Source organism: Pipistrellus kuhlii, unplaced genomic scaffold, assembly GCF_014108245.1.
Source record: "Pipistrellus kuhlii isolate mPipKuh1 unplaced genomic scaffold, mPipKuh1.p scaffold_m20_p_12, whole genome shotgun sequence".
In the NCBI taxonomy this organism is placed as follows: Eukaryota; Metazoa; Chordata; class Mammalia; order Chiroptera; family Vespertilionidae; genus Pipistrellus; species Pipistrellus kuhlii.
This window is the reverse complement of record NW_023425427.1, coordinates 7719000-7743533: the sequence shown is the minus strand read 5'-3', so window position 1 is coordinate 7743533 and position 24534 is coordinate 7719000. Positions and strand designations below refer to the sequence as shown.

At 43.6% G+C, this 24534-nt stretch overlaps 1 long non-coding RNA gene across 2 annotated transcripts; it reads right to left on the bottom strand.

The window, feature by feature from the left end:
* Positions 1-13783: 13783 nt before the first annotated feature.
* On the bottom strand, positions 13784-21163 carry LOC118716187. 2 transcript variants are annotated; one of them, XR_006741225.1, is made up of 6 exons: positions 20719-21163; positions 20107-20289; positions 18197-18362; positions 16351-16449; positions 14168-14228; positions 13784-14062 (listed from the first exon to the last, which is right to left on the bottom strand). It is a non-coding gene; the product is annotated as an uncharacterized LOC118716187 (long non-coding RNA). The 2 variants fall into 2 exon arrangements; XR_006741224.1 differs by having other exon boundaries at positions 13784-14228; positions 20719-21162.
* Between the last annotated feature and the right edge of the window lie 3371 nt (positions 21164-24534).

Genomic DNA, 24534 nt, shown 5'->3' with positions numbered 1-24534 from the left:
GCAGGTGTGGTAAAGGACTTTATGTGGGGGGTGGTTTTCGTGTGTTAGTCAGAACCCTCAGCACACATGCCAGTAAACTGACCTCAAACACAAAGAGAGTAACTCATATTACCCAGAACTCAGGTGCCATTGTCTGTCACAGGGGCACCATTTCTCCCCGTTCCTTCTCAGCAGGCTCTCCACCTCATCTATGCGAAACCCCAGGCTTAGGTTCCCAACAGTTCAGTATCCCTGAAGGAACAGCATTCCTTTCTCTTGTTCTAGTAACTGTCCTGGAGGCTGGCCTTCACTGATTTGAGGTGGGATGGGGGATGGGAAGAAGGAGGGCATCAGTCGCGTTTGAACCATCTGCCCTGGGAGTGCGGAAAATCTAGAGGGCTATCAGAGAGAGGGAAATGGGTGACAGGCAAAAATGGTCATTCCTCCTTGTCCAGAAGAGAAGAAAGAGGTAACATGGGTGATAAATGAGCTTGCTCCAGGTCTCTGGGGCTCCAAGGGGGAGGGGAGGGAGGTTAGAAAAGAAGGTTTATTGTCTTTGTTCATGTCTGAATTTGAAGAAAATGCAGCTCTGGGGCTTCTGAAGCAAGCTTTTCTCAGATCATAGGTTTTTCCACGTGTGGCCCTTGGCATAGGCCTCATTTGGCATAGCTGGGGGTCCTTGAGGATACTGTGGATTCCCTGGGTTGCACCCAAACATACATATGGAATCACAGTCTTGTGAGGTAGACCCCCGCATCTGCATTTAAAGAAGCATCCAGGTAACTAGGCACACTGCCTTGGGATTGTTAAGCTCAAAGACTGTGTCTAGCAAGAGAGTTGAGATGAGGACAGAAAAGAAACCATGGTAAGTGATATAAAATTGGGAGCGCAAAATACTATGACAAAGAAGTGACAAAGGAAAAGAAACAAATGCACATGGATAATAATTGTCAGGCCTAGAGCTGGGTGCATTGCATCATTCTTCTCAACATCGGCCAGGAGATATATTCTTCCCGTGTTACAGGAAGGAAATTGAGGCTCAGGAGGCTACCCAGTCACACCAATTGGGCACTGGCTCTTAGACTCTGTTCACGACAGGGAGAAAGTGCTGGCATAGTTTTCAAGGCAGCTCGTCCACACATAGTAACCACTTCCTAATTTCAAAACTTCTTACAAAACTACAATTTCAAAAACAGTACAGTATAGATCAATGGGTTGGCATTGAGAGTTTAGAAATAAACCCATAAATCAATGGCCAACTGATTTTCAAAAGGGTGTAAGAAAATTCCATAGGGAAGGAATGGTATCTTCAACAAATAGTGCTGTGACAACTGGGTATCTACACTAATAAAAGAGCACTAATAAAAATAGTGCTGTGACAACTGGGTATCTACACTAACATGCTAATAGACCGTACCTTTGCGACACCCACCAGTCAATCAGGAGTATGCAGATGAACCCAACAAAAATGGTGGGTTAATTTGCATACACAGGCGCTGAGCAGCTGGGTGCAGGGAGGGACTCTTGCATCATTGCCATGGCAATGACGCAAGCATTCCACACCACTTCAGCCTCTCTGGGCCTCTGGACAGGATGGGAAGGCAGAAAGGTGTCTCCAGGCAGAGCGAAAAAGCAACTTCAGCCAGAGTGAAGGCGGTGCCCTCAGCCAGGGGAAGGAAGGCTCATTCTTGCATGAATCTTCTAGTTTACTTATAAAAGGAGGAGGTTGGATCCTTACCTCACAACATTTATAGAAATGAACTTGAAATAGATTAAAGACCTAAATCTCAGAGCTTAAACTGTAAAATTCTTAGAAGGAAACACAGATGTCAATTTCTGTGAACTTGAAATTAGGCAATGATTTCTTAGATACACCAAAAGAGCAACCACCAACCAAATAAAAAACACAAATATTGGACTTCTTCAAAATTAAAAAGTTTTGTGCTTCAAAGGATGCCATGAAGAAAGTGAAAATATTTGGAAATCACATATTTAACAAGGGACTCTTATCCAGAATATATAAAGAACTCTTCCCCCCCTCCCAAGTTTGTTTTTTTAATTCCAGCCACTGAAATAACATAGAAGTTATTGCTCAGATAAATAAACCTAGTCTACGAGGAAAATAAAGCGGATAAAGAAACAACAAAACCCCAAAGTGAAAACACAAGTTCCCAATATGGTAACAGTAAACAGAGAACTCCTCCCAGGAGGATTTACTGAATTCCTGTGCCTCTGGCTCGGAGAGCTGGCTGGTGGGCCCGGCAGCGTGGGTTGCTGTGCGTGAGAAGGTGCGAGTCCACAGCCAGCATCTCACCGACAACCAGAAACAGCTCTCACGGAAAAAATACAAAAGGTGCCAAAAAATTTTTAGTTGTTTTTTTTCTTTTTTTCCAAAGAGTTCTGAAAAACGATCAATCGGAATAGAAATAGCACCGTGTACAGACAGGCTGGCCTGGCCAGTATAACTCAACAGTAATAAGACAACTCATTAAAAAAAAAAAATGGGCAAAGGATTTGAATAGATATTTCTCCAAAGAAGATATACAATTGGCCAATAAGTACATGGAAAATCTGTTCCAACATTATTAATCATTAGGGAACTATAAATCGAAACCGCAATGAGATTATCTGCTCCTTACTACACGGGTATGGGTGTGCCAAATCATTCATTGGCACTCTATTAACAACTGGGGGAAGTAGCAGTGGAAATAGAAATTAAGAAATTCCAGGTGCTTTATTGAAGTAAAGATATGCACAATATTTCTTACAAACAGATAACTTATGAGGAAGGAGACTGATGTCATAAAAGTTGTTCGTGATTGGATCCTTAGGACCTAAGAGTTCAGTTGAATTACATGGCTGTCCAGGATCCAATCCTAGAACTATTGAGAAGTCACTTGACTACAAATACATAATTAAACGATCCAACAAGTGCATTCAACACTATTACTGATGTTGGCATTGAGGGTGCGGTCAAGATGTAGCAAGCCCAGTTGGATTTTATGATATAGTGGCCTTTGCCTTTTGTTTATCATTGTGACCTGGCACATTTTCCTTCCAGGGAAACAGGTTAGTCCTTGAATTAGAGTTTTTATCAGCAAAGGTGGAATTAAAGAGATAACAACATTTTAAAAACTTATCATTGTAAGTAACTTTTATGAGATGTAAGGTCATTTGGCTGATAAGCTATCTTTACTTCAATAAGCACCTAGAATTTCTTCATTTCTACTTCCACTGCTATTACCATGGTTCAGATCACTACATCTCTTATCTGCATCACTGTCAAAGTCTCAGAATTCATCTCCCTTTTACCATGGTTGGATTTTTCACACACCAACATGTAAACCTGAGCATGTCACTCCTCTACTTCTTCAATGACCTTTTCACTACTCCATGAACACAAATGCAAATACTGACCACGGCCACAGGATCATGTGTGTGCTGGTCCTCACCTGTTCTACAACCTCATCTCATGCCACTTTTGCTCTCATTCACCATCCCTCCAGGCACACCACGGTTCCCTCTGCTCCCCTCTCTAAGCGTGTTCTTTTTTTTTTTTTTTTTTTTTTTTTTACTCTTTAAGGAATTTTTATTAAAGCAAGAATTTTATAATCCAAATTACGTTTCCTTGCTCAGTTATCAATTCTGTTACTTAAAACAGAAGTGACATTCTGAGCTATTCCACAGTAAAGAATTACAAAATTAAAGAAAGGAATGCTTTAAATTTTTGTACTTTGTCTAAGCGTGTTCTTAAGTTGGGGGCTTTAGAGAAGGTAATTGGTCACACCTCAGTCCTCTTTCATGGGTTTGGAATCAACTGGGGAAAAGATACGGGGTCAAACCCACAAAGATAAAAATATCAGCATTATTCCTGAAAACACTGGATTGAAAAACAGCCTTAGCGGTATAGCTACAACAAGATCTTCTTAGGAACCAAAATGTCCTTGTAGAACTACAAGGACTAGGGCAGAGGGATTTCATCTCTACTTTTTCAGGCCCCTTTCTGGTTTATTTCTTGGTGATTGCAGAAACTAGTAAGTACTTTGTCTAATAATAAATGGCATGCTTTATGGTAGCAGTTAACATGTTAATACAAGTTAATACTGATTTTTTTCTCCCCTTTGATTTTTCACTTTTGCAATTTACAGGAAATTAATCATATGTGATTCACACTTAGTCATTTTCTCAGGAAACACATTTTGAAAATAATTGTTTTTTTTTTTTTTTTCTGGAGAAATGTGATAACTGGAAAATGTATATAACCTTCCCTCCCCTTCCCAACAAACCCAACAAATGATTTAATTCCATGTAATCCTGAGTTGGAGCAGAGTTCTGTGAAATAACACTGAACACTATTATCAACATTTTCTTTTTTTAAAATATATTTTATTGATTATTTACAGAGAGGAAGAGAGAGGGATAGAGAGTTAGGAACATCGATGAGAGAGAATCATTGATCAGCTACCTCTTACACACTCCCCACTGGGGATCATCTATAAGCTGCCTCTTGCACACCCCCCACCAGGGATGTGCTCGCAACCAAGGTACATGCCCTTGACCTGAGTCGAACCCAGGACCTTTCAATCCTCAGGCCAACACTCTATCCACTGAGCTAAACCGGTTTTGGCTATCAACATTTTCATAAACTCAAACTGATAATTATATATATAACTTTTCACCATTCTCATCTGAAAATAGCCATGAGCTCTTAGTAAAAACTATGGTTTGAGCATCAAACACTTAAATATAAAGAAAGAAAAAAAAAAAAAGAACTGCAAGATAGTTGAATTAAAATGCAATTTGTCCGCCGAAACCGGTTTGGTTCAGTGGACAGAGCGTCAGCTTGCGGACTGAAGGGTCCAGGGTTCGGTTCTGGACAGGGGCATGTTACCTTGGTTGTGGGCACATCCCCTGTGGGGGTGTGCAGGAGGCCAGCTGATCGATGTTTCTAGCTCTTTATCCCTCTCCCTTCCTCTCTGTAAAAAAATCAATAAAATATATTTAAAAAAATAAAAATAAAAAAAAATAAAATGCAATTTGTTCTTGGCCAGTGTGGGTCAGTTGGTTAGGTGTAGCCCCAGGCCATCAGAAGGTTGCTGGTTTGCTTCCCAGTCAAGGCACATGCATGGGTTGTATGCTCCATCCCTAGTAGGGGGTGTGCAGGAGGCAATCAGTCCAGGTTTCACTCTCACATTGATGTTTCTCTTTCTCTCTCTCCCTTCGACTCTCTCTCTAAAAATAAGTAAGTAAGTAAATAAAGCAACCTGTCTTGTAAACTCTGATTGTGGAACAAATTCTGCCCTCTTCAGGCCAAACAGAAACAAACAAACAAACAAACAAACAAACAAACAAGTGGTTCCAGAGTTGCTTCTTCTGGTACCGCTTCCCAGGCTACTTGAGAATGGAATAACAGTGTAGCACATGCTTTTCTATATCAGTTCCTTCCATATTGCTACCCCTACAATGACCATCAGTTCTCTAAGCAAGTAGGAACATTTCTTTGAGGGGAAGAGACAGAGACACCCAAGTGTGGTGATTTGCCTGGAGCTGCTTGATATGAAGCAGGAAACCTTGGGTAAGACTCTGCCTAAGGGTGATCTAGAGGTCAAAGGTCCTAAGCTCAGCTGTCACCATTCTTGATTCTGGACAGTCTCACACTTGCATGGGAGGGTGGAAGACAAAACTGTAACAGAATTCTGTTGTTCCAAGTGACGGAACCAAACAGATCCAGAAAAGGGAATCTGGCAATTCCAGGGAGAGGTCGGGCATGGATTGATGAAGGAGGTCAAGTATGTCACCGGGGCCTAGCTTTTCTTTTATCTTTTGGGTTCTCCATCCTCTGATTTGCACTATTTTCAGATAGGCCTTTTCACTGTGGTAAGGGCTTGGTTGCTGCAGATTTAAACCATCATTTCAAATCCAGTGAAAAAGAAGAAAAATGTTTTTCCCCAGGAGTCCTAGTCTGGGTTCTATTGTGTCTCATTGACTCTTATTGAGTGGACTAGTCAACATGACCACGTATCGCCGGACCAGGCCTAGGTGCCATGCTCCACCACTTTGACTAGGCTGGGACAACGAGAAGTAGGATCCTGGAGGAGCTTTTAGGGACCTCGCCCCCCCTCCTTAGATTCCCCCCCATACACACCTTGGCTTCTTTAGTATGATGACAGGCTTTGGTTTACTCTCTCCTCTTAAATTTCACACAGTGTGGGAGCAATACTTTTCTGTGTGGAAATCAGTGTATGGGAGAAAAGAGGAATGGATGCCATGTGATGGGAAAAAAATCCACTACCTGTATGTTTTAGTAGCCTGTTCATACTTGAAAATGTCAATTGTTAAGAGAACTTTGCTTCAGATTTGGCTTCCAGAGCCATGCCAGCCATTCCAGATGTGAAAGGCTGCAGAGGCTGCGTCCCACTCATAAATTCCAGCTTCAGTCTCAGCAAACCACCTTCATCATCACTCACTGAGCCAGTTAGCCAAGAGACCCACAAATTCCCTGGCATGTGTGCAGGGTGGTGGGAGTGGTTCGATGCTTGAACTTTGACCTATGAACCAGGAGGTCACAGTTGGATTGCCCACTCAGGTTCTATTGTGTTTCATGCCTGGGTTGTGGACTAGACGGTGTGGGGCATGCAAGAGGCAGCTGATCAATGATTCTCTCTCATCATTGATGTTTCTATCTTTCTCCCATCCTCTTTGAGATCAATGAAAAAAGAAAAAAAAAAAGAAAAAAAAAGAATTTCAGGATCTAGAACCAATATGCTTCTTTCTAGTCTTTAACCATTAGCTTAATTAGATTACTTCATTAGACGGCCCAATGACAACTAGCAAATTAGCATCAGTTATTTCCCTTTGAATAATAATTTCTTTTGAATTCCAAAGGGAATTCAAATCATGAAGATATATTATTCTGGGAAAATGAGAAGGTGAAAAGGAGTACAGTTTAATTTAGGATCCCAAAAGTATTAATGATGTTTTTCACGCTACAGGTTTTCATTGTATTCATATTATCAGACTTCATACTAGCGAGATTATTATATATGAGAATTTAGTTTTATCAGTGAGAATAGGCCAAAGGAAAGGAAAATTCTTAGTAAGGAAAATGTTTTGGCTATGCCAGAATTTTATAATCCTTCAGTTTTAAGTCATCTAACATTCCAGAATTGTTTCCACGTTACATGTAGGTGAGTTAAAGCAGGAGGCATTGTTGTGAAATTCCTAAGCCATAAACAAAGCAGAAGCTTGCAAAGAGCCCTGCCCTTCTAAGGCCCAGCTAGACAGGTAGGAGCAGAGTAGGAATGAGAGGCCAGGGTTGGAATGTCGCCAGGTAGAAAGCCTCAGGTGCCTGGCAACAGACAAAACTGGGAAATCAAGATTCTTGTCCCCAGGGTGGTTTTTCCTCTCTAGTTTATCATGTGGTTTAGATTCATGGAATTTTCATATCAATGGTCATGTGGCTTAGACCCTCCCCTGACCTTTCCTCCCACAACATGCTGCAGGTCATGGGGTAAACCCACTTAGAGGAGGAACAAGGAGGCCGGAGAATAGCCTCAAGTGACTCCCGTATAAGCCTTTGCATGGCCACTCCCTAAGCCGAGACAATGAGATCTGACCCGCATCAGATAACTTAGGAACACAGCCTCAGATCTGCTGACCACAGAGTCAGAGTTTGAGTCAAACTAGAGAGAACACCTAGGCCTCAGTTGTGTTTCAGCTCCAGGCCCAGAAAAGCAGCAAGGCCAGGTGGGGAGACCCCACGGCTGACATCAGGATCAGATGCAATGACTAATGACCAGCTGCCCTGGCACCAACCCATGAGTAGAGGCCAGGACCCCGAGAGGACGCACCTGGAAAGCAGATGAAGATACTACTGAGACCCTCCCCTAGCGGCTCCTGTAAGAGTCCTGCCTTTGGAGAGGGGAGAATTGTCCTCAGGGAGAACGACCCAGGTGCTCTCTCTTTCTTTTGGGCACACAGTGCCTTCCCCGTCTCCTTCCTTCCCCCCCAGGTGTGTTCTCTCTGCCTTTTTCTCCCCTAAGCTCCATGGGCCCACATAACCCAGACGGTTTCCTTCGATCTACCTCTGTGACTTTCTAAATAAACTTTCTCCTTCAATTTAAATTCTTTGGCTCTGAATTCTTTCTTTGCTGAACTCAAGTACTGAGGCTGCTGAACAGAGGTCCAGTACCATTCTGGTGCATATCACCAATAGTACCAGGCTACTTCTGCTTTAAAAATGCGCCTTTCCTCCTGCCCTGGCTGGGTGGCTCAGCTGGTTGGAGTGTTGTCCCACACACCAAAAGGCTGCTGGTTTGATTCCTGGTCAGGGGACATACCTAGGTTGCAGGTTCAATTCCCAGTCAAGGCACATACTGGAGGCAACCAATCTAAGTTTCTCTCTCTACCTTCCTTGCTCTGAAAATCAATAAAAACATACCCTCGGGTGAATATTAAAAAAAAAAAAAAGTGCCCTTCCCTCTTTGTGTTTCATGCTGATATCAGTGCTAAGGGATAGGTTCAAACTTTTGTAGTGGATGTTGAGTTTTATATGATTAGGGTATATAACTGCAACAGCCAAAGCTTACATTGTATGATATCTTTTCTAGAATTCCTGGTAATGATGTAGAACCAGGCTTGGAAACTGAGCAGGAGTCAGGAAGGGAGATAGAAGGATGGACCACAACCATAAACAAGCCACAAGCTCAGTCAAGAGAGGACCCTTTTGCCCTTGCAACCGAGCACTCTGCTGCCACTGGAAACTGGATGCCATTGGATTAGGATTGTCGGATAAAATACTTAAATTTAAATGATTAATAAAAATTGTGTATGCAATATGTCCCATGCAATCAATATTTGGGACATATACTAAAAAATTCTAAACAATGAAACAACAAGAAAGCCCACTTCATGGGAAAACATATTTGCCAATGATATCAATGATAGGGTTTAATCTCCAACATTTACTGGGAACTCATGCAGCTTAACAAAAAGAAGATAAACAACCCAATCAAGAAATGGGCAACTAATCTAAATAGACACTTTTCGAAAGATAGAAGGAAGGCCTAGAGACATATGAAAACCTGTTCAAAGTCACTAATCATCAGAGAGATGCAAATAAAAACAACAATACGGTACCATCTCACACCTGACAGAATGGTTATCATCAACAAATCAACAGACGACAAGTGCTGGCAAGGATGCGGAGAAAAAGGAATTCTTTTACACTGCTGGTGGGAATGAAGACTGGTGTAGCCACTGTGGAGAACAGTATGGAGTTTCCTCAAAAAACTAAAAATGGAACTCCCATTTGACCCAGTGATCCCACTTCTAGGAATATATCCCAAGAAACTAGAAACACGAATCAGAAAGGATATATGCACCCCTATGTTCATGGTAGCACAATTCACCAAAGCTAAGATTTGGAAACAGCCTAAGTGCCCATCAGCAGATGAGTGGATTAAAAAACTGTGGTACATCTACACAATGGAACATTATTACTCTGTGGTAAAAAAAAGTTTTTGCCATTTGCAACAGTATGGATGGAGATGGAGAGCCTTATGCTAAGTGAAATAAGTTAGGCAGAGAAAGATAAATATCATATGATCTCACTCATTTGTGGAATATAATGAACAAGATAAACTGATTGACAAAAATAGATCCTGAGACAGAGAAACATCAATCAGAACATCAAACCTCAGAGAAGGTAGGGGACAGTGGGGATAAGGGAAGAGATCAACCAAAGGACTTATATGCATGCATATAAGCCTCATCAACGGACACAGACTACTGGGGGGTGGGGGCATGAAGAGGAGGTGGGGGTAACGAGAGGATAAGGACACATATCAATAAAGAAATTAAAAAAATAAAGTATAAAAAAATAGCCAAAACCGGTTTGGCTCAGTGGATAGAGCATAGGCCTGCAGACTGAAAGGTCCCAGGTTCCATTCCAGTCAAGGGCATGTACCTTGGTTGTGGGCACGTCCCCAGTAGGGGGTGTGCAAGTGGCAGCTGATCAATGTTTCTCTCTCATCAATGTTTCTAATTCTCTATCACTCTCTCTTCCTTTCTATGAAAAATCAATAAAATAAAAAAAATAAAAAAATGTATTTGCTTTAATAAATAAAATAAAATAAATAAAAATGTAACTCAATAAAACAAAATTCTAAACAATTGCTTTTTAAAAAAATATGGAATTTGAACTTTCCATAATTGAGTATTCTGTATTTTCATTTGCAATCCTATATTGAATGTACCATTGCTACTGCCATTGCTATCCCTGGAAACAAGCTACCGCTGCCACGCACGTGGATTTTCCAGGAGGTTCCTGGCTTTTTGCATCCTGGGTTCTCAAAGGAACCTGACTGAGACAGTGTGTGTGATCCGCGGAGTCTCTGTTACACGCCCCTGCTCCAGCTGTCACAGAGGCCGGAAAGCGGATGGTGTCTGTTGTCTATTGTTATCGATGGAAGGCGGCTCTATCTGCTGCTATGTCTTACTAGTAATTTCTCAGACATAGGGATGGGGCAGGAGTGTGTTTCAGTTGCTAAAGGAGAAAGAAAGCTGAGTGCCTACCCTGTATTCTCTTTAACATTCGCCTCTTCCGGTTGCCGAGGGGCCAGGCACATAATAGAATTCTCTTTGCCAGCGACTGGTTCGAGAACCCAGATCTCAGCCAGTTAGCACAGGGCATCTCCTTGGCCACAGGGGTTGTTTGAGGATTGGGCACGTGACTTAATCTGGGCCATGGGGATGAGGGGAAAGCTCGCTAGAGGATTCTAGAGGCACTTCCCTTATCCTGAGGTCTGCATTAAGAGAGGATCTCCCCTTCCTCCAGAGGTGGTTTTGTGCAGTCGTGAGGCTGGATATTCTGCAGCCTCTTTTTGAGAGGAAGAACAGAGGGAGAAAATGAGGTCAGAAAGCATCGAGGTACATGTAACTGCAGAGAAGTAGAGCTGGAACCGCTGGATTAGGGCCCCCATGCCTCTCGCACATCTGGATGCCCAGGTGCCTGGCTGGCTCCGTTTGTGTTTCGGTGACAAGGTTGGGTGTTTTTGTACTTGGAGCCAACACAACCAAACTGGAAACAGAATTCATGAGTGCCGGAGCCACCCTTGTAAGCTTATCGTCTGTGGGGTTCTGAAAGTTCAGCATAATGTGTTCTGATCGAACTAGAAATTATTGCTATTATGAAATTTGTGAGGCAAAGATTAGCATTTAAATGAATGCAACACAAATAACTGGCGATTCGCTTCATTGGGCCGGGGAAGAAGCAGTTTACCATGATGGGCAGATAGCTGTTCTTTTTGCGTGAGTGCTGGGGTGAGCCCGCCTCTCAGAGAGTACCCTCTGGGGAGAGAAACGTATTTAAATGCCTGGAAAAGCCTACAGTACAGACATAAATAGGATTCTGAAACTATCTTCCCTCCTTCATTCTTCACTGTGGGGAGTGGGGTCAGCTACAGCGTTGGCCTGCCTAGCTCCCCTTCCCCCTCTTTGGCTAGTAACATCCTGCTGGGCCTTGGGAGAATTCTCTCTCCTCCATTCCCTGTAATCCTGTTGGAGTAGCCATCAGGGCACCACAGCTGCTCCTCATCCCAAAGCCCAATGGTAGGCATGTGACTTCAGGCCAAATTCAGAAGAATTCTCTAGGGCGGTGATGCAAGAGGGAAACATCTCTGGTTTTACTAGTAAGGGGCCTGCCTTTGCCTTTTGAGGCTTGGTTCTGCTCCATCACTGCCCCCAGTGGCTTTGAGCGAATTTCTCTTGCATATTGCCCAAAACCTTGCTACTCTCAACCGAACAATCCTCAAACACAACCTAACCTTTATTCAGGAGTTGCATTTTTGATTTTTAGTAGGCACTGCCTATAAGCTTGATAGAAACCTGTTTATAACTTCTACCATGTGCCTAAATTATTGCATAATCAGTTATTAACAAAACCTTTACAGGGAACTAAAGTATTGAAAATTCAAGTCTGTTTTTAAGGTTAAGAACCCACTTGTATAGCACTTACTGTGTCCAAGACATTGTTTCTTTGTTTAATCATCATCATAATCCAGGGATGTAAATACTATTATTATCCCCATTTTACAGATTTTGAAACTGGAGCACAGAGAGGTTAGGTAACATTCTCAAGGTCACACAGCTAGAAAACGGTGGACTTGAGATTCAAACCATGGCAGTCTGACTCCAGTCCACGCTCTTACCTGCTGCATAAAATCTGGCATCATTAGAATACTTCTAAGCAACAAAATGGACTTCCCATGACTGAGGTCAGTTGTAACAGGTCTTAGCGACAGGAGGCCTTCTATCCCAGAAGCAAGAAAGATCAACAGAGTTGGCTGAAGCTCCCGGACTTCAACTTCCAACTTGGAGCCAAACGAAGACTGCTTAGGCTTTCCCCGCCCCAAACCCCTCATCTAATTAGCTCGCAAACACGAACCAAGTCCAAACACCTGCTCCTGTTTTGCTTTCCCTTTTGCCAGGTGCCCCACGAGCAGCCTTGGATCCATAAGTAATTACAATGGCAGCTAAATGATAAAAATTAATTACATGCCTTTAACTTATTGATTTCCATTAAAATGCCCCGTCAGACTGAGATATTTAAAAGGCTGCCACAGCAAAGGAGAGGCCAGAGGGCCAAAGCCTTTCTCACGGTTGACTCGGGTAGGAGTCAGATCCCCTCCACGGTGAGAACACCCCCATCCCACCACCAGAAAGTCTGGTATAGGAAGTAGCCAGGGAGGGATTCACCCATTCATTCCATGAAGTAAGTGTACTGAGTACCTGTTAGTGCCAACCACTGCCCTGGGCTCTGGGGTTACAGCGGAGAACAAGTGGGAAGCTGTGGTTCCACAGTCACATAATGATTGAAAAAGCCTGACTTCGCCGAAACCGGTTTGGCTCAGTGGATAGAGCGTCGGCCTGTGGGCTGAAAGGTCCCGAGTTCGATTCCGGTCAAGGGCATGTACCTTGGTTGCGGGCACATCCACAGTAGGGGGTATGCAAGAGGCAGCTGATTGATGATTCTCTCTCATCGATGTTTCTAATTCTCTATCCCTCTCTCTTCCTCTCTGTAAAAAATGAATAAAATATATTTAAAAGAAAAGAAAAGAAAAAGCCTGACTTGCTCTGTCTCCTGATTGTGTGCATGGCTCTGATGAATGAAAGAACGAGTTCAGCTGAGGGCCGGGCTGAGCTTTGCATCTAAGCAGGTCAGCTGGCCGGGTCCTGCCGGAGGTGCCCTAGGCCAGTGGTCGGCAAACTCATTAGTCAGCAGAGCCACATATCAACAGTACAACGATTGAAATTTCTTTTGAGAGCCAAAAACCGACTTCTGTGCATGGGCCACGAAGTTTCAATCGCAGTGTACATGAGCGCCCGCACGTGGTATTTTGTGGAAGAGCCGCATGTGGCTCATGAGCCGCAGTTTGCCAACCACGGCCCTAGGCGCAAACACTGTGGCTAAAGACTGCCCGGAAGAGGCAACCATGTCTGGTGGGAGATGGTGAGAATGTTTGGTGCGCCCAGGGTTTTACATGAATAAGCCAACGCACTTGTTGATTCTAACGCACATATACTCTAACGCACTTAATTCTCACCACCACCTGGCTTCCGAGCAGTAGCCCTGCATCCCCGAGACTGCTGCCCTTCCCAAAGGGGTACCGGCCTTCACCCCACCCGCTGGATGTGCGAACCTGAGGACTGGTCCTAGCAAAAGACTAGGCCACGCATCCACGGGTTCTTCTCAAAATACCAACGGTCTGATTTCAGAGGAGTTGTGAAAAACAACTTACATGGATCCTTCTGGTAAAGCCGGAACTTGGGAAACAGGCTACACGCACAGTCGCCTGATGATGTGGCCGTTACCTCGGTGGCAAACTCTCAGCCCGTGCGTGTATCCGGCCGGTGAGGCGCCTCTGACCGCCCACGGGAGGCTGCTGGCTAGAAGCGCAGCAGCTGTGGCAGGCGGGCAGCAGCGCCCAGAAACAGCTGCTCCTCGGAGGGCGAAGGGAGCAGGGAGCCATCGAGGTGATGCTGCTGACTCTCCAGCTGAGGGTGTGGATCCAGAGTTGGAAAACTGCACCATACACATCGTGACAGGGGCCGTTAAAGAGACTGAAGACGGCAGACCTAAGCCAAAGCGGCTGCTGGGCTGGAGGATTTGGGAAAGTGATTTCTTTACCAAAGAATCACCGGCTGCAGAGGCTGGTGCTCCGGGTGTCAGTCTGCTCCAGGCCCTGGTGCTGAAACAGACAGACATGAAGCTCTTTTCCATGCCCTTCCTGAACGATTATTATTATTATTATTATCATTATTATTATTATTATTATTATTGTTTAAAGTATTACATATGCCTTCCTGAGAATTTGAGGCCAGAGGTCATGTTTTGTAAATAAGACCCTTAGGCCTCCTTTACTAAACTTTGTATTCAGCTTAGTTTAATGTAGATTTAAAATAGGCTGTTTCATAAAATAAAAGCAACACATAATGCAATCAATTAGGCCCGTGGTCAGCAAACTGCGGCTCGTGAGCCACATGTGGTTCTTTGGCCCCTGGAGTGTGGCTCTTCCACAAAATACCACAGGCTACATGAGTCAGGCAGTGGCGTTAGAAGAAGTTTAAGTTTAAAAAATTTGGCTCTCAAAAGAAATTTCAATCGTTGTCCTGTTGATATTTGGCTCTGTTGACTCATGAGTTTTCTGATCACTGATTTAGGCTATGAGATTTGCCAATGCACCTGTTTTGACTCAAGTTCTGTGAAAGTGAGGGGTGTCTTAGGTGCCATTGCTTCTCTTAAGAGCTGCCTGCAGGGCGGCGGCAGTGATGGGGACATTGCCTACAAGGTCACACTTGGGCCTGGTATTGAAAACAGCACCGCGTGGCAGCGTTTCAGTTGAATCACAAGCATTGCTGATGCGGCATGTGTTCAGCTATTTGTTCTCTCTAATGCCTTCCTGGTTCTGGTCTGAAACTTCCTGTTGGCACCTGCCAGTGAGATCATCTTGCAGAATGGATGCCAGTGGCATGGGAGAAAGTCACCCAGGCTGGGCTGGGAGCAGCTGAGGCATCCGCCATTGAGTGCTTCTCTCAGAAATGCTGCTTGGCTAATCCTAATGATGGGACAGGGGCCAGTTTTGTTAAAAAAAAAAAAAAGCCTCGGTGATAAGAAAACACTGTGTTCTAGTTAATTGGTGGGGTTGTTTTTCCTTAATGGTACATGGTGTGTCTTACAATTGAGGGCATCTGGAGTCAGTAAAACACAGGATTGTTATGCTCATTTCACAGATGAGGAAGCAGAGACACAATAATGTGAATAAACTTGCTCCAAAGCTAGTAAGTGGCAGAGCCAGAATTTTATCCTGGCTGACTTAAGAGTCTAAATACTCAGTGAGCCATTGCACAATACTTTTCCTCAGCATTCATGCAGCCGCTTGAGGAAGGTTATGGTAGCCTGACTTACCCAATTGGTCAACCACCTGATTCATCGGGTGCCTACTATGTGCCAGACAGTGTCATATATTGGAGATAGGGCCAGTGGTGAGCATAAACCTGGGGTTACTCTCAAGGAGCGCACAGCTTACTAAGGGAATAGGCCTTAATCGCACAACAACGGAGGAAAATGCACAGGTGCAACTGTGCAGTAACAGGAAGGAGACCTATACAGTGCTATTAAAATGTAAAGCGGGGGGGCCCTTTTTATAATCTGGGAAATCAGAGAAAGCTTCCTGGAAGAAGAGTCCTTTGAGTTAAAGGTAAAGAGGCAAAAAGGGTGGAAGGAGGAGCATCCAAGAAAGAGGAAACAGCATGTAAAATAGGCCTGGTGGTGGGAAAGAGGTTAGTGCCTTCCCAAACTGGAAAGAAGCCAGAGTGGCTATAGTGTGTGTGTGTGTGTGTGTATGTGTGTGTGTGTGTGTGTGTGTGTGTGTGTGTTGGGGGGAGAGGGGTTAGCCCAGAGAAACCATAAAACAAATGGAGTCTATCTCCTCTGTCCCCTGTCCCACCTTTCTAGAAGCTTGCCCCCTTCTTAGCATCCTTTTCTCCATCCACTTCACTACCATCCTTTCTCTACCTGATCTCTAACTTTGAACTGTTCTCAGGATGTTTCTTTCTCCCTCCTCCTTTTCCTAGAAATGTACCTTAGAGAAAAAAAAAAGAGTATTGGGAATTGGATGTGTCACCATCTGTTATAACTTCCATTTTAATAAAGTCCACTTGGGAGAGGATAGACACTGTTTACCATAGGAAATGAATAACTACTGATATAACTTAAGGAGCCTGCAAAGCACAAGATTCTCATAAAACTATAAACACAGGGTGACTCAATAAGGAAGCAGCAGAGGCAAGTCGGGACGATCGAATTCTCACCTTGGCATACAGGCTGCTCCTCATGGCTAATTCTGCTCCTCCCCTCCTCCTGTATCTTGGCTTTCTCTGTACAAAAGGGTGGCTGGGTGGATGGTGTTCCTAGGCCCAATGAAAGGCAAAGACAAGGATGGAATAATTTCAGTATATGAATTTTCCCCACTGCAGTGCTAACAACAGTGACAACAATGGCACAACCAAAAGACTGAGTGTTTTCCATCCTTTCCATCCCTAAGCCTTGTGAGAGAAGTTAACAGTAAACTTCCTGATTAACATAAGCTAAACCTCAATCTTTGGATTCTTTTTACCTGACTATCTTGAATACACATTTGAGTTGACTAAAAAATGAATGCTAAAATTTTAAGAAAAAAAATTTGATTAATGTTATTTCATAGATGTAAACTTAGCATTGAGGAAACTGGCTCAATTAAAAGAGATGCAGAGCTCAGTGGATAGAGTGTCAACCCGCAGACTGAAGGATCCAGGGTTTGATTCTGGTCAAGGGCACATACTTTTGTTGCAGGGTCCACGGCTCTGGTTGGGGTGCGCACAGGGAGGCAACCAATCGATGTGTCTCTCTCACATCAATGTTTCTTTCAGTCTCGTCCTCTCCTTTCCACTCTCTCTAAAAATCAATGGAAAAATATCCTCAGGTGAGGATTAACACACACACACACACACACACACACACACACCAAACAAACAAAAAAAGAGAATAAATCTCATTTAAAAAAGAGAGAGATGCAGAGATAAAATAGAGAGATTGAATACTGAGGAAACAGAGCTGAAAGGGAGTTTAAAGACCATGTATTCCAACGTTTTCATTGTACAGGGGGAAAAAATTACATCCCAGGAAAGTAAATTGTCCAAAGCCAGAGAATCCAAGAAAAAGATTTGGGAGGTTGAGGGTGACATGTTTACAAAAGCAAGTGCCAATGAAGAATTTGCTAGATTGAAGTCACATATTAATATGAAATTGCAAGTTGAAGGATAGCTGTTGTTAAAGTAGGCATGAATGAAGATGAATTTGGAGAAGGGTGACCATATGGTTAGAGTCCCTCTGCGGAGAGCAGATGACCCCTCATCCTGAACTCTTCCCTGGGGCAGCTGGTGAGAAGGGCAAGCACCAGGTCACCGAGGTGTGTTCCCAGTGGTGTGTGCCGTGATAAGGACACATATGTGATAGGACATCCTGACGGGAAATGTGGGAGGAATGGTTTTTCCATCAAAATGGCTCTTTACTATTTTAAGCAAGAACAGACTATGTCTTGATTTCTCTCGTGCTTCTTATTGCGCAAACGTAGTCTCTCAATTATTTGCAAAAAGACAGTGTGCAATCTACCAGTCTCTTACAAAGGTTAATTTCTGGTCCCACCCTACTCTGCTGTGGTTAAATATTGCCAGCTTTATGAAAGGCAATAAAACACTGAACATTTACAACACTTCAGTCTCTTTGGATGTCTAGCTGATGAATACACTTTACTGCACATTGTACTAGAGGCTGTCGGGGGCTACAAATGATGTAGAAAGAAAGAGAGAGAGAGAGAGAGAGAGAGAGAGAGAGAGAGAGAGAGAGAGAGAGAGAGAGAGAGAGAGAGAGAGAGAGAGAGAAAAGAAAGAAAAGAAAGAAAAAGAAAAAAGGAAGGAAGGAAGGAAGGAAAGAAGGAAGGAAGGGAGGGAGGAAGGAAGGGAGGGAGGGAAAGAAAGAATGAAATAGTTCAAAGAGATTATAATCTGGCTGGAATAGTAGAAAACAATCATCCTAGTCACGATCATTGTTTCTACCCTTGATCACTTGCTATGGACAGGTACCATACAGAACATGTCATGTGCATATTCCATTTAATACATCGACCTTTCGGAGTTGCCATGAGAACCTGGCTTACAGCTGAGGAGACTGAGTCCCAGTGAGGGCTCCCTCCTGGCAGACGCTGAGTCATAACCACAAACGCAGGTCTCTCTGACTTTCCAGTCTGTGATTCTTCCATCGCGCACACTCCCCTCACAGGAAAGCACTAAAGCAAAACATGATGATTAATTGCGTACCTGATTCATCGAGACAGAACTGGTCCCAACATGGATTAGATCTGTCCTTGGCTGCTGCTGCTGCTATTTATTCTGCCTGTTTTTGGATTTAGTGTACCATGTTCTCACCCTCGTATGTGATGTATGTGGGAGCTGACTGTAGACCGTAAAGTATAGAGAATCCATGCAGTTGTGACTTGTTACTACGTGTGCTAAAGACAAGATGGAGAATAACATGGACACCTTTGCTCCTTCCTACGGATGTAGCTCAGGAATTATAAATGTATTACATTTGAGCACATTATCTTCCCCCCTGCCAAACCTGCATTGCTAGCTAGAAATAGAGATGTGTTCCTGATATTAGTTGAAATCTTGGGGTTTCCTGGGGGAACTGGAGAGCAGTCATTCACTAGTTACTACCAAGACTCCACTGAGTACCTGGTGGTGTCCTCAGTACTGCATTCACACGGAAGCAAAGCCACTGCTTTCATCCTTAGGAAGCTGAGTCTCACTGGAGACAGGCATGGGATTGCCAAACTTAGCAAATAAAAAATAAATACTGAATGAGGCATTTGCTAACAAATTATCCTTTGTCTGAAATGCAAATTTAACTAGGTGCCACGTACTGTATCTGGTAACCCGGGACAGACATAAAAATCCACCATACCCTAAACAGGATGCTGGCTCCGGTGGTTGGGCCCACACAGCACCCTAGCCGTACCTGAGGAGGAATGCTTCCCCCATCTGCACATGGCTGGATGGGCTGGCGGGAAGGAAGGATGTCTTTCCTGGGTGATCCTGAATAAGACTTGACAGGCAGAGATGGGGAGAGGAAACTCCAGACACAGGGGTGAGCACAGAGTTTGAGATAATGGCTGGATGCATGGGCAATGGGAGAAAGGCATAAATGCAACGTGGGTCAGGCCTCAAAGGGCTTTGACGGAAAGGTGAAGGAGTCACCGCTTCATTCTGCCATCGACAGGAAGCATCCAACCTATACTTTTTCTTCTTATTTTTCCATGTTATCAGGCTTTGGCTTAGTAGTGTTTGACAAAATGTGGGCCATGGACCAACATTACGGTGAGGGAACAATTTCAGGGAACAATTCGGATGGTTAGGGATTGTATGGGGAATGCACCATTAACAACTTTGACTCATATAGGGAGAAGGTTAATTCTCTCTCCCCCGACCCCCCAATTTAAAGCTCAATTTTTTTCATATGTATACTTAAAAAATTAATAGACTTTTAAGAGCAGTTTTAGATTTAGAAGACATTTAGCAGAGATTCAGAGAGTTCTCATATACCTCCTCCTGATTCTTTTTTTATTTTCTTTCAATACTGGTTACTCAAGAAGAAAGTCTTAATTTGGTGCTATTCTAGCTTTAAAATGTCTATAGTAGTTCATTCTGTTGGAGGGGGGAGGGCAGAAAGGGAATAAGGGGGAAAGAGAGAGGGAGAGAGATAAGTAGGAAGAGAGAGGAGAAAGAGGGGGAGTGGAGGACAGAGGAGAGAGAATTCTGCCTCTGAGTCTTTGACCAGCTATATACCCAGTTAGACTTCAAAACAAAATCATTTGTTTTCAATGCATTTTGTTTATTTCAAGTTTTGTTCTGAGAACAATACTCATCTTCCCTTTAATAAAAAGATTTGTTCATATTCAAAAGGTGAATAGATGTAAGTAAATGGTAACAGAAGTGACATGGCCCCGAGGCCAGCCAGGGCTGCTTTCTTACCTGGTTGCAGGCTCCCTCCTGGCCTTTTCAGTGTTGAGGTTTCTGCAGGACCGCCCATCTTTTTTGGGAGAATGAATAAGGGTCACCCACCTGGGCCGCAGCTCCTTTTGGAAATCCGATATATTGCTTAAACTCTTCCTTCACGGCTTTTCTTTGACTTCTTATTCCCATTGTTACATATTCCTTTAAACACAACACACACACACACACACACACACACACACACACACACACACACATTTTTATTGATTTCAGAGAAGAAGGGAAAGGGAGAGATAGAAACATCAATGATGAGAGAAAATCATTGGTTGGCTGCCTCAGGCACGCTGCCCCTCCTCCTCCCCTCCCGTACCCTTTCTCCTCCCCCTCTGAGTACATCATTCCTCTGACTTCCTCTAGCACACCTGGGTTCACATTTGGGCTCAGTCATTTTCTAGCTGGGTGACCTTGGGCAAGGCACTTCACCTCTCTGAACTTGCTTGTAAAATGAGAACAGTCTGACCACAGAATTGCTTGAGAATTAAATGCTATAGCCTGTGGGCTTGAGCCTCAGTATTTTACCAAGTTCCGCATTGGTACATTAATTACTGTAGACTGAATTCCAGATCTTACTTGCATTTTACCATTTTCCCCACTTATGTCCTTTTTCTGCTCCAGGCTGCAATTCAGGGCACCACGCTGCATTCAGTGGCCATGTCTCCTTGGTCTTCTCGGGTCTGGGCATTGGGCTGGATACCAGGGGGTTAGAGATGAGTAAGAACGTGCTCCCCGGGAGTGACCAAGCTAAACATCCTGAAGGGAAAGATAAGCAAGTCAAGGTTAGACAGAGATCAACCCCATCCCCTGCCCAACCTCTAAGAGCATCACTGGCTCACCTGTTTATCTGTATCACTTTGCATTTGTATAAAGATTGATCAGGGCCTCTCTCATTCCTTCAGCTTCCATTGCAGAGGGCGTTCCCTGGCTGAAGTAGTATTGGTACTCTACCCATCCCTAGGATAGGCCTAGTGCTCGCATAAAAAACCCTTCAATTGCCAGGACCAGTTTGGCTCAATGGATAGAGCGTCGGCTTGGGGACTGAAGGGTCCCGGGTTCGATTCCGGTCAAGGGCATGTACCTTGGTTGCAGGCATATCCCCAGTGGGGGGTGTGCAAGAGGCAGCTGATCGATGACTCTCTCTCATAGATGTTTCTAACTCTCTATCTCTCTCCCTTCCTCTCTGTATAAAATCAATAGAATATATTAAAAAAAAAACCTTCAATTAATGACTGGGGGATGAATGAGTGGAGAAACAATGATAACTGAGAGCAAGAAGGCTCTGAGGGAATCAATGTAAAATATATGCTGGGGGTGACAGGAGTGGGAGGGAGGAGGAAGGAAAGCTGGGCGAGGAAGAGGTCCTAGAACTGAGAGTGGAGAAGTGGAGAAGGTCTCAACTTGATCTACTGCCTAACTTTGCCAGAGCTATCTTTGACTGTGCCCCAGAGAAAATGAGGGGGGGAGGGGAGAGAGATAGGATTTTAAGTTTAGACTGAAATCTGTGATTCTAGGTGAGCAAAATGTGGACAATAAGCCAGAACTTTCTAAGCTCGTTCAAGATGTGTTTATTGCAGATGATGGAGCTAGGTAAAATATTTTGTTATGGTTAAATAACGTTATTATCTTTACAGGGATGAAATGATACAGTGAGTCTGAACGTTTTATTATTATTATTATTCTTTAATGCAAACTTTGAGAGATGAGAGAACTGTGCTTGGGGATTGGGAGGCCGGGACACACATGGTCCTTGGACTCGCACACCAGGAAGAAGGAAGGGCTCTCAGGAAGGGCTGTGGACTTGAAGCCGACTGCATTTTGACTGCAGAACTGCAACAGGCCTGTGGAGGCTGGAAAGGGGCTCCATGGAACTGTAGATTTCATTGTGGGCCTTGGAGACGGATGGACCTGGGTGCGCGTCCTGACTCCTCGCCTCCTTTGTGACCTTGGACCAATCAAATGCTGTGTCTGTTTCCTTGTGCATACTGACAATGCTAAGAACCTATTAGGGATGAGTAGACGAGGTGGTGCAGTGGTCGGCAAACTCATTAGTCAACAGAGCCAAATATCAACATTATAAAGACTGAAATTTCTTTTGAGAGCCAACTTTTTTTAAGCTTAAACTTCTTCTAACGCCACTTCTTCAAAATAGACTCGCCCAGGAAGTGGTATTTTGTGGAAGAACCACACTCAAGAGGCCAAAGAGCTGCATGTGGCTCGCAGAGCTGCAGTTTGCCAACTACTGAGGAGGTGCAAATAACACATGGCACAAAGAATCAGGTAAATTGTGGTTATGGTTTAGAGTCCTGGAAGTGCTCAAAACCTCTCCAATAGACTCTTATCTGAGATGAGGGCACCAGATAAGATGACTGGAAATTTTTGACACTATATTTATCAAGCAGTGAGAGTGACTGGTAAAAATTTAAAATAAAGATGGCATTGTGATAAGCCCAGCTGTATTATTTTTCTTCAATTCTTGGTCTCAGTTTTAGAACCAGACAGCTTGAGGTCTACATATAGATTCACCTGGGAAAACCTAGGCAAGTCATTGAACCATGTTGTGTCTGTCCTCTCCTCTGTAAGAAAACAGGGGTAAAAGTAGTACCTCATGTATATGGGGTGATGTCCTGGAGCCAAATCTTACCCAGCTCATAAGAGCCTTTAGCATACATCTTTTCCATACTCTGCAAGGTCAGGTTAGTAGCTTGAAATCTACCAAATATTTACACCATAGAAATTGGCAATCACTACAAATCAGGACTACCCCTGTCCCCCCTTCTCTCCCTCCCCACACACAGCCAGTGGTTAAGTATTTACCAGCACACAGCTACTTACAGGATTGTTGCAGTGGTCAAACGAGGGATACATGCAAAGGGCTCTTCACCGTGAAGAATTCCATCTTTGGTGATCTCTGGAACCGTCCCAATGACCTGATACTAAGTAGCTGGACAGGGTCTCTGTTTGAAGGCCATATTGCCTGACACGTACTGGTAAGTACATAAATACTTATGTATATACTTAAGCATAACTGGATATATGTTCTCTTGCCCAATACGTTTTGCTTTAAATTGTTACTTTGCTTTAAGCATTTATGTATAGTATGGGACACAATATTTTGAGTCTTTCCAACCTCTTGCTTGTCTGGGATCCCTGCCATCCCCACCCCTATCCTTACAGCAGGAGCAAAACTGTGTTTATCCTGTGATCCTACCCACTGGCTGGTCTTCCTGAGGCGCAGTCTGGCTGGTCTCTTGAATGGAGGGGGTAACTTGGGAGTAATGCTCAGGGAATACTTTCCCACACGAGGACCGGGAAGTAAAGAACACCTATCCAAAACAACGGGAATGGTGAGTCAGATGAGAAGAGGAAAAAAGCAGAGGACAGACATCCTCAGAACCATCCTGGGCCCTCCAGGCCCCTTCTCTCCTCAATGCTGTTCTCGTAGAAAGGCTGGCTGTATCTCTGACTTGGGGTTCTATCCATCCAGTTGTATTTTAAGGGACCATAGCAGTGCGTGGCACAGAGTAAGTGCACAATAAATATTTGTTGAATGGTAAATCAGTGTTGCTTCTTGCTTAAGCTAGCATGGGTTGATTTCCTCTGCTCTGCATGCCAAAAAATTCTAACAGGGCCCGTGGACCCTATGCTTTGTCAAAACCTCAGTCACTGATGGCTAGGGAGAGCTGGCTCCACGACGTAAAACCCCTGGTGTTCATGTGATGGCAGCCCTCAGGAGGCGCAGTCAATAGGAGAAGCAGCCAACTTCTCTGATCTCTCACGGTCTGAGCAATCTCAGTTTAAAATATATATATTACACCGTGTTTCCCCGAAAATAAGACATCCTTCGAAAATAAGACATCCTTCGAAAATAAGACCTACTTACAGGTTTCCTTCTGAATAAAATATAAGGCATCCCCCCAAAAATAAGATCCCCCCGCCATGCTAAACATGAGAGATTTGGTCCACTGATTCTGAAAGAAATGGAGTCAAAGAAATTCACCAGGAAATTCAGGAATTGGATTGTTATGATGATGTTCCAGAAGATGATGACATGATTGTCATTGAATAAATGAGTAAATTCTTGATACTGTAGGATTCACAGTTTGTCTGGTTTGTGTTGACAACTACTGTACTACCATACCGTATACAGGTAATAAATTCCCTTTCTTTTCATTTAACAATAAATGTGTACCCTATTCTTCTTCATGGAAAAATAAGATATCCCCTGAAAATAAGACCTAGCGCATCTTTGGGAGCAAAAATTAATATAAGACACTGTCTTATTTTTGGGGAAACAGAGTGTGTGTGTGTGTGTGTGTGTGTGTGTGTGTATATATATATATATATATATATATATATATATATATATATATATCTCAAAATGTCTTTCTG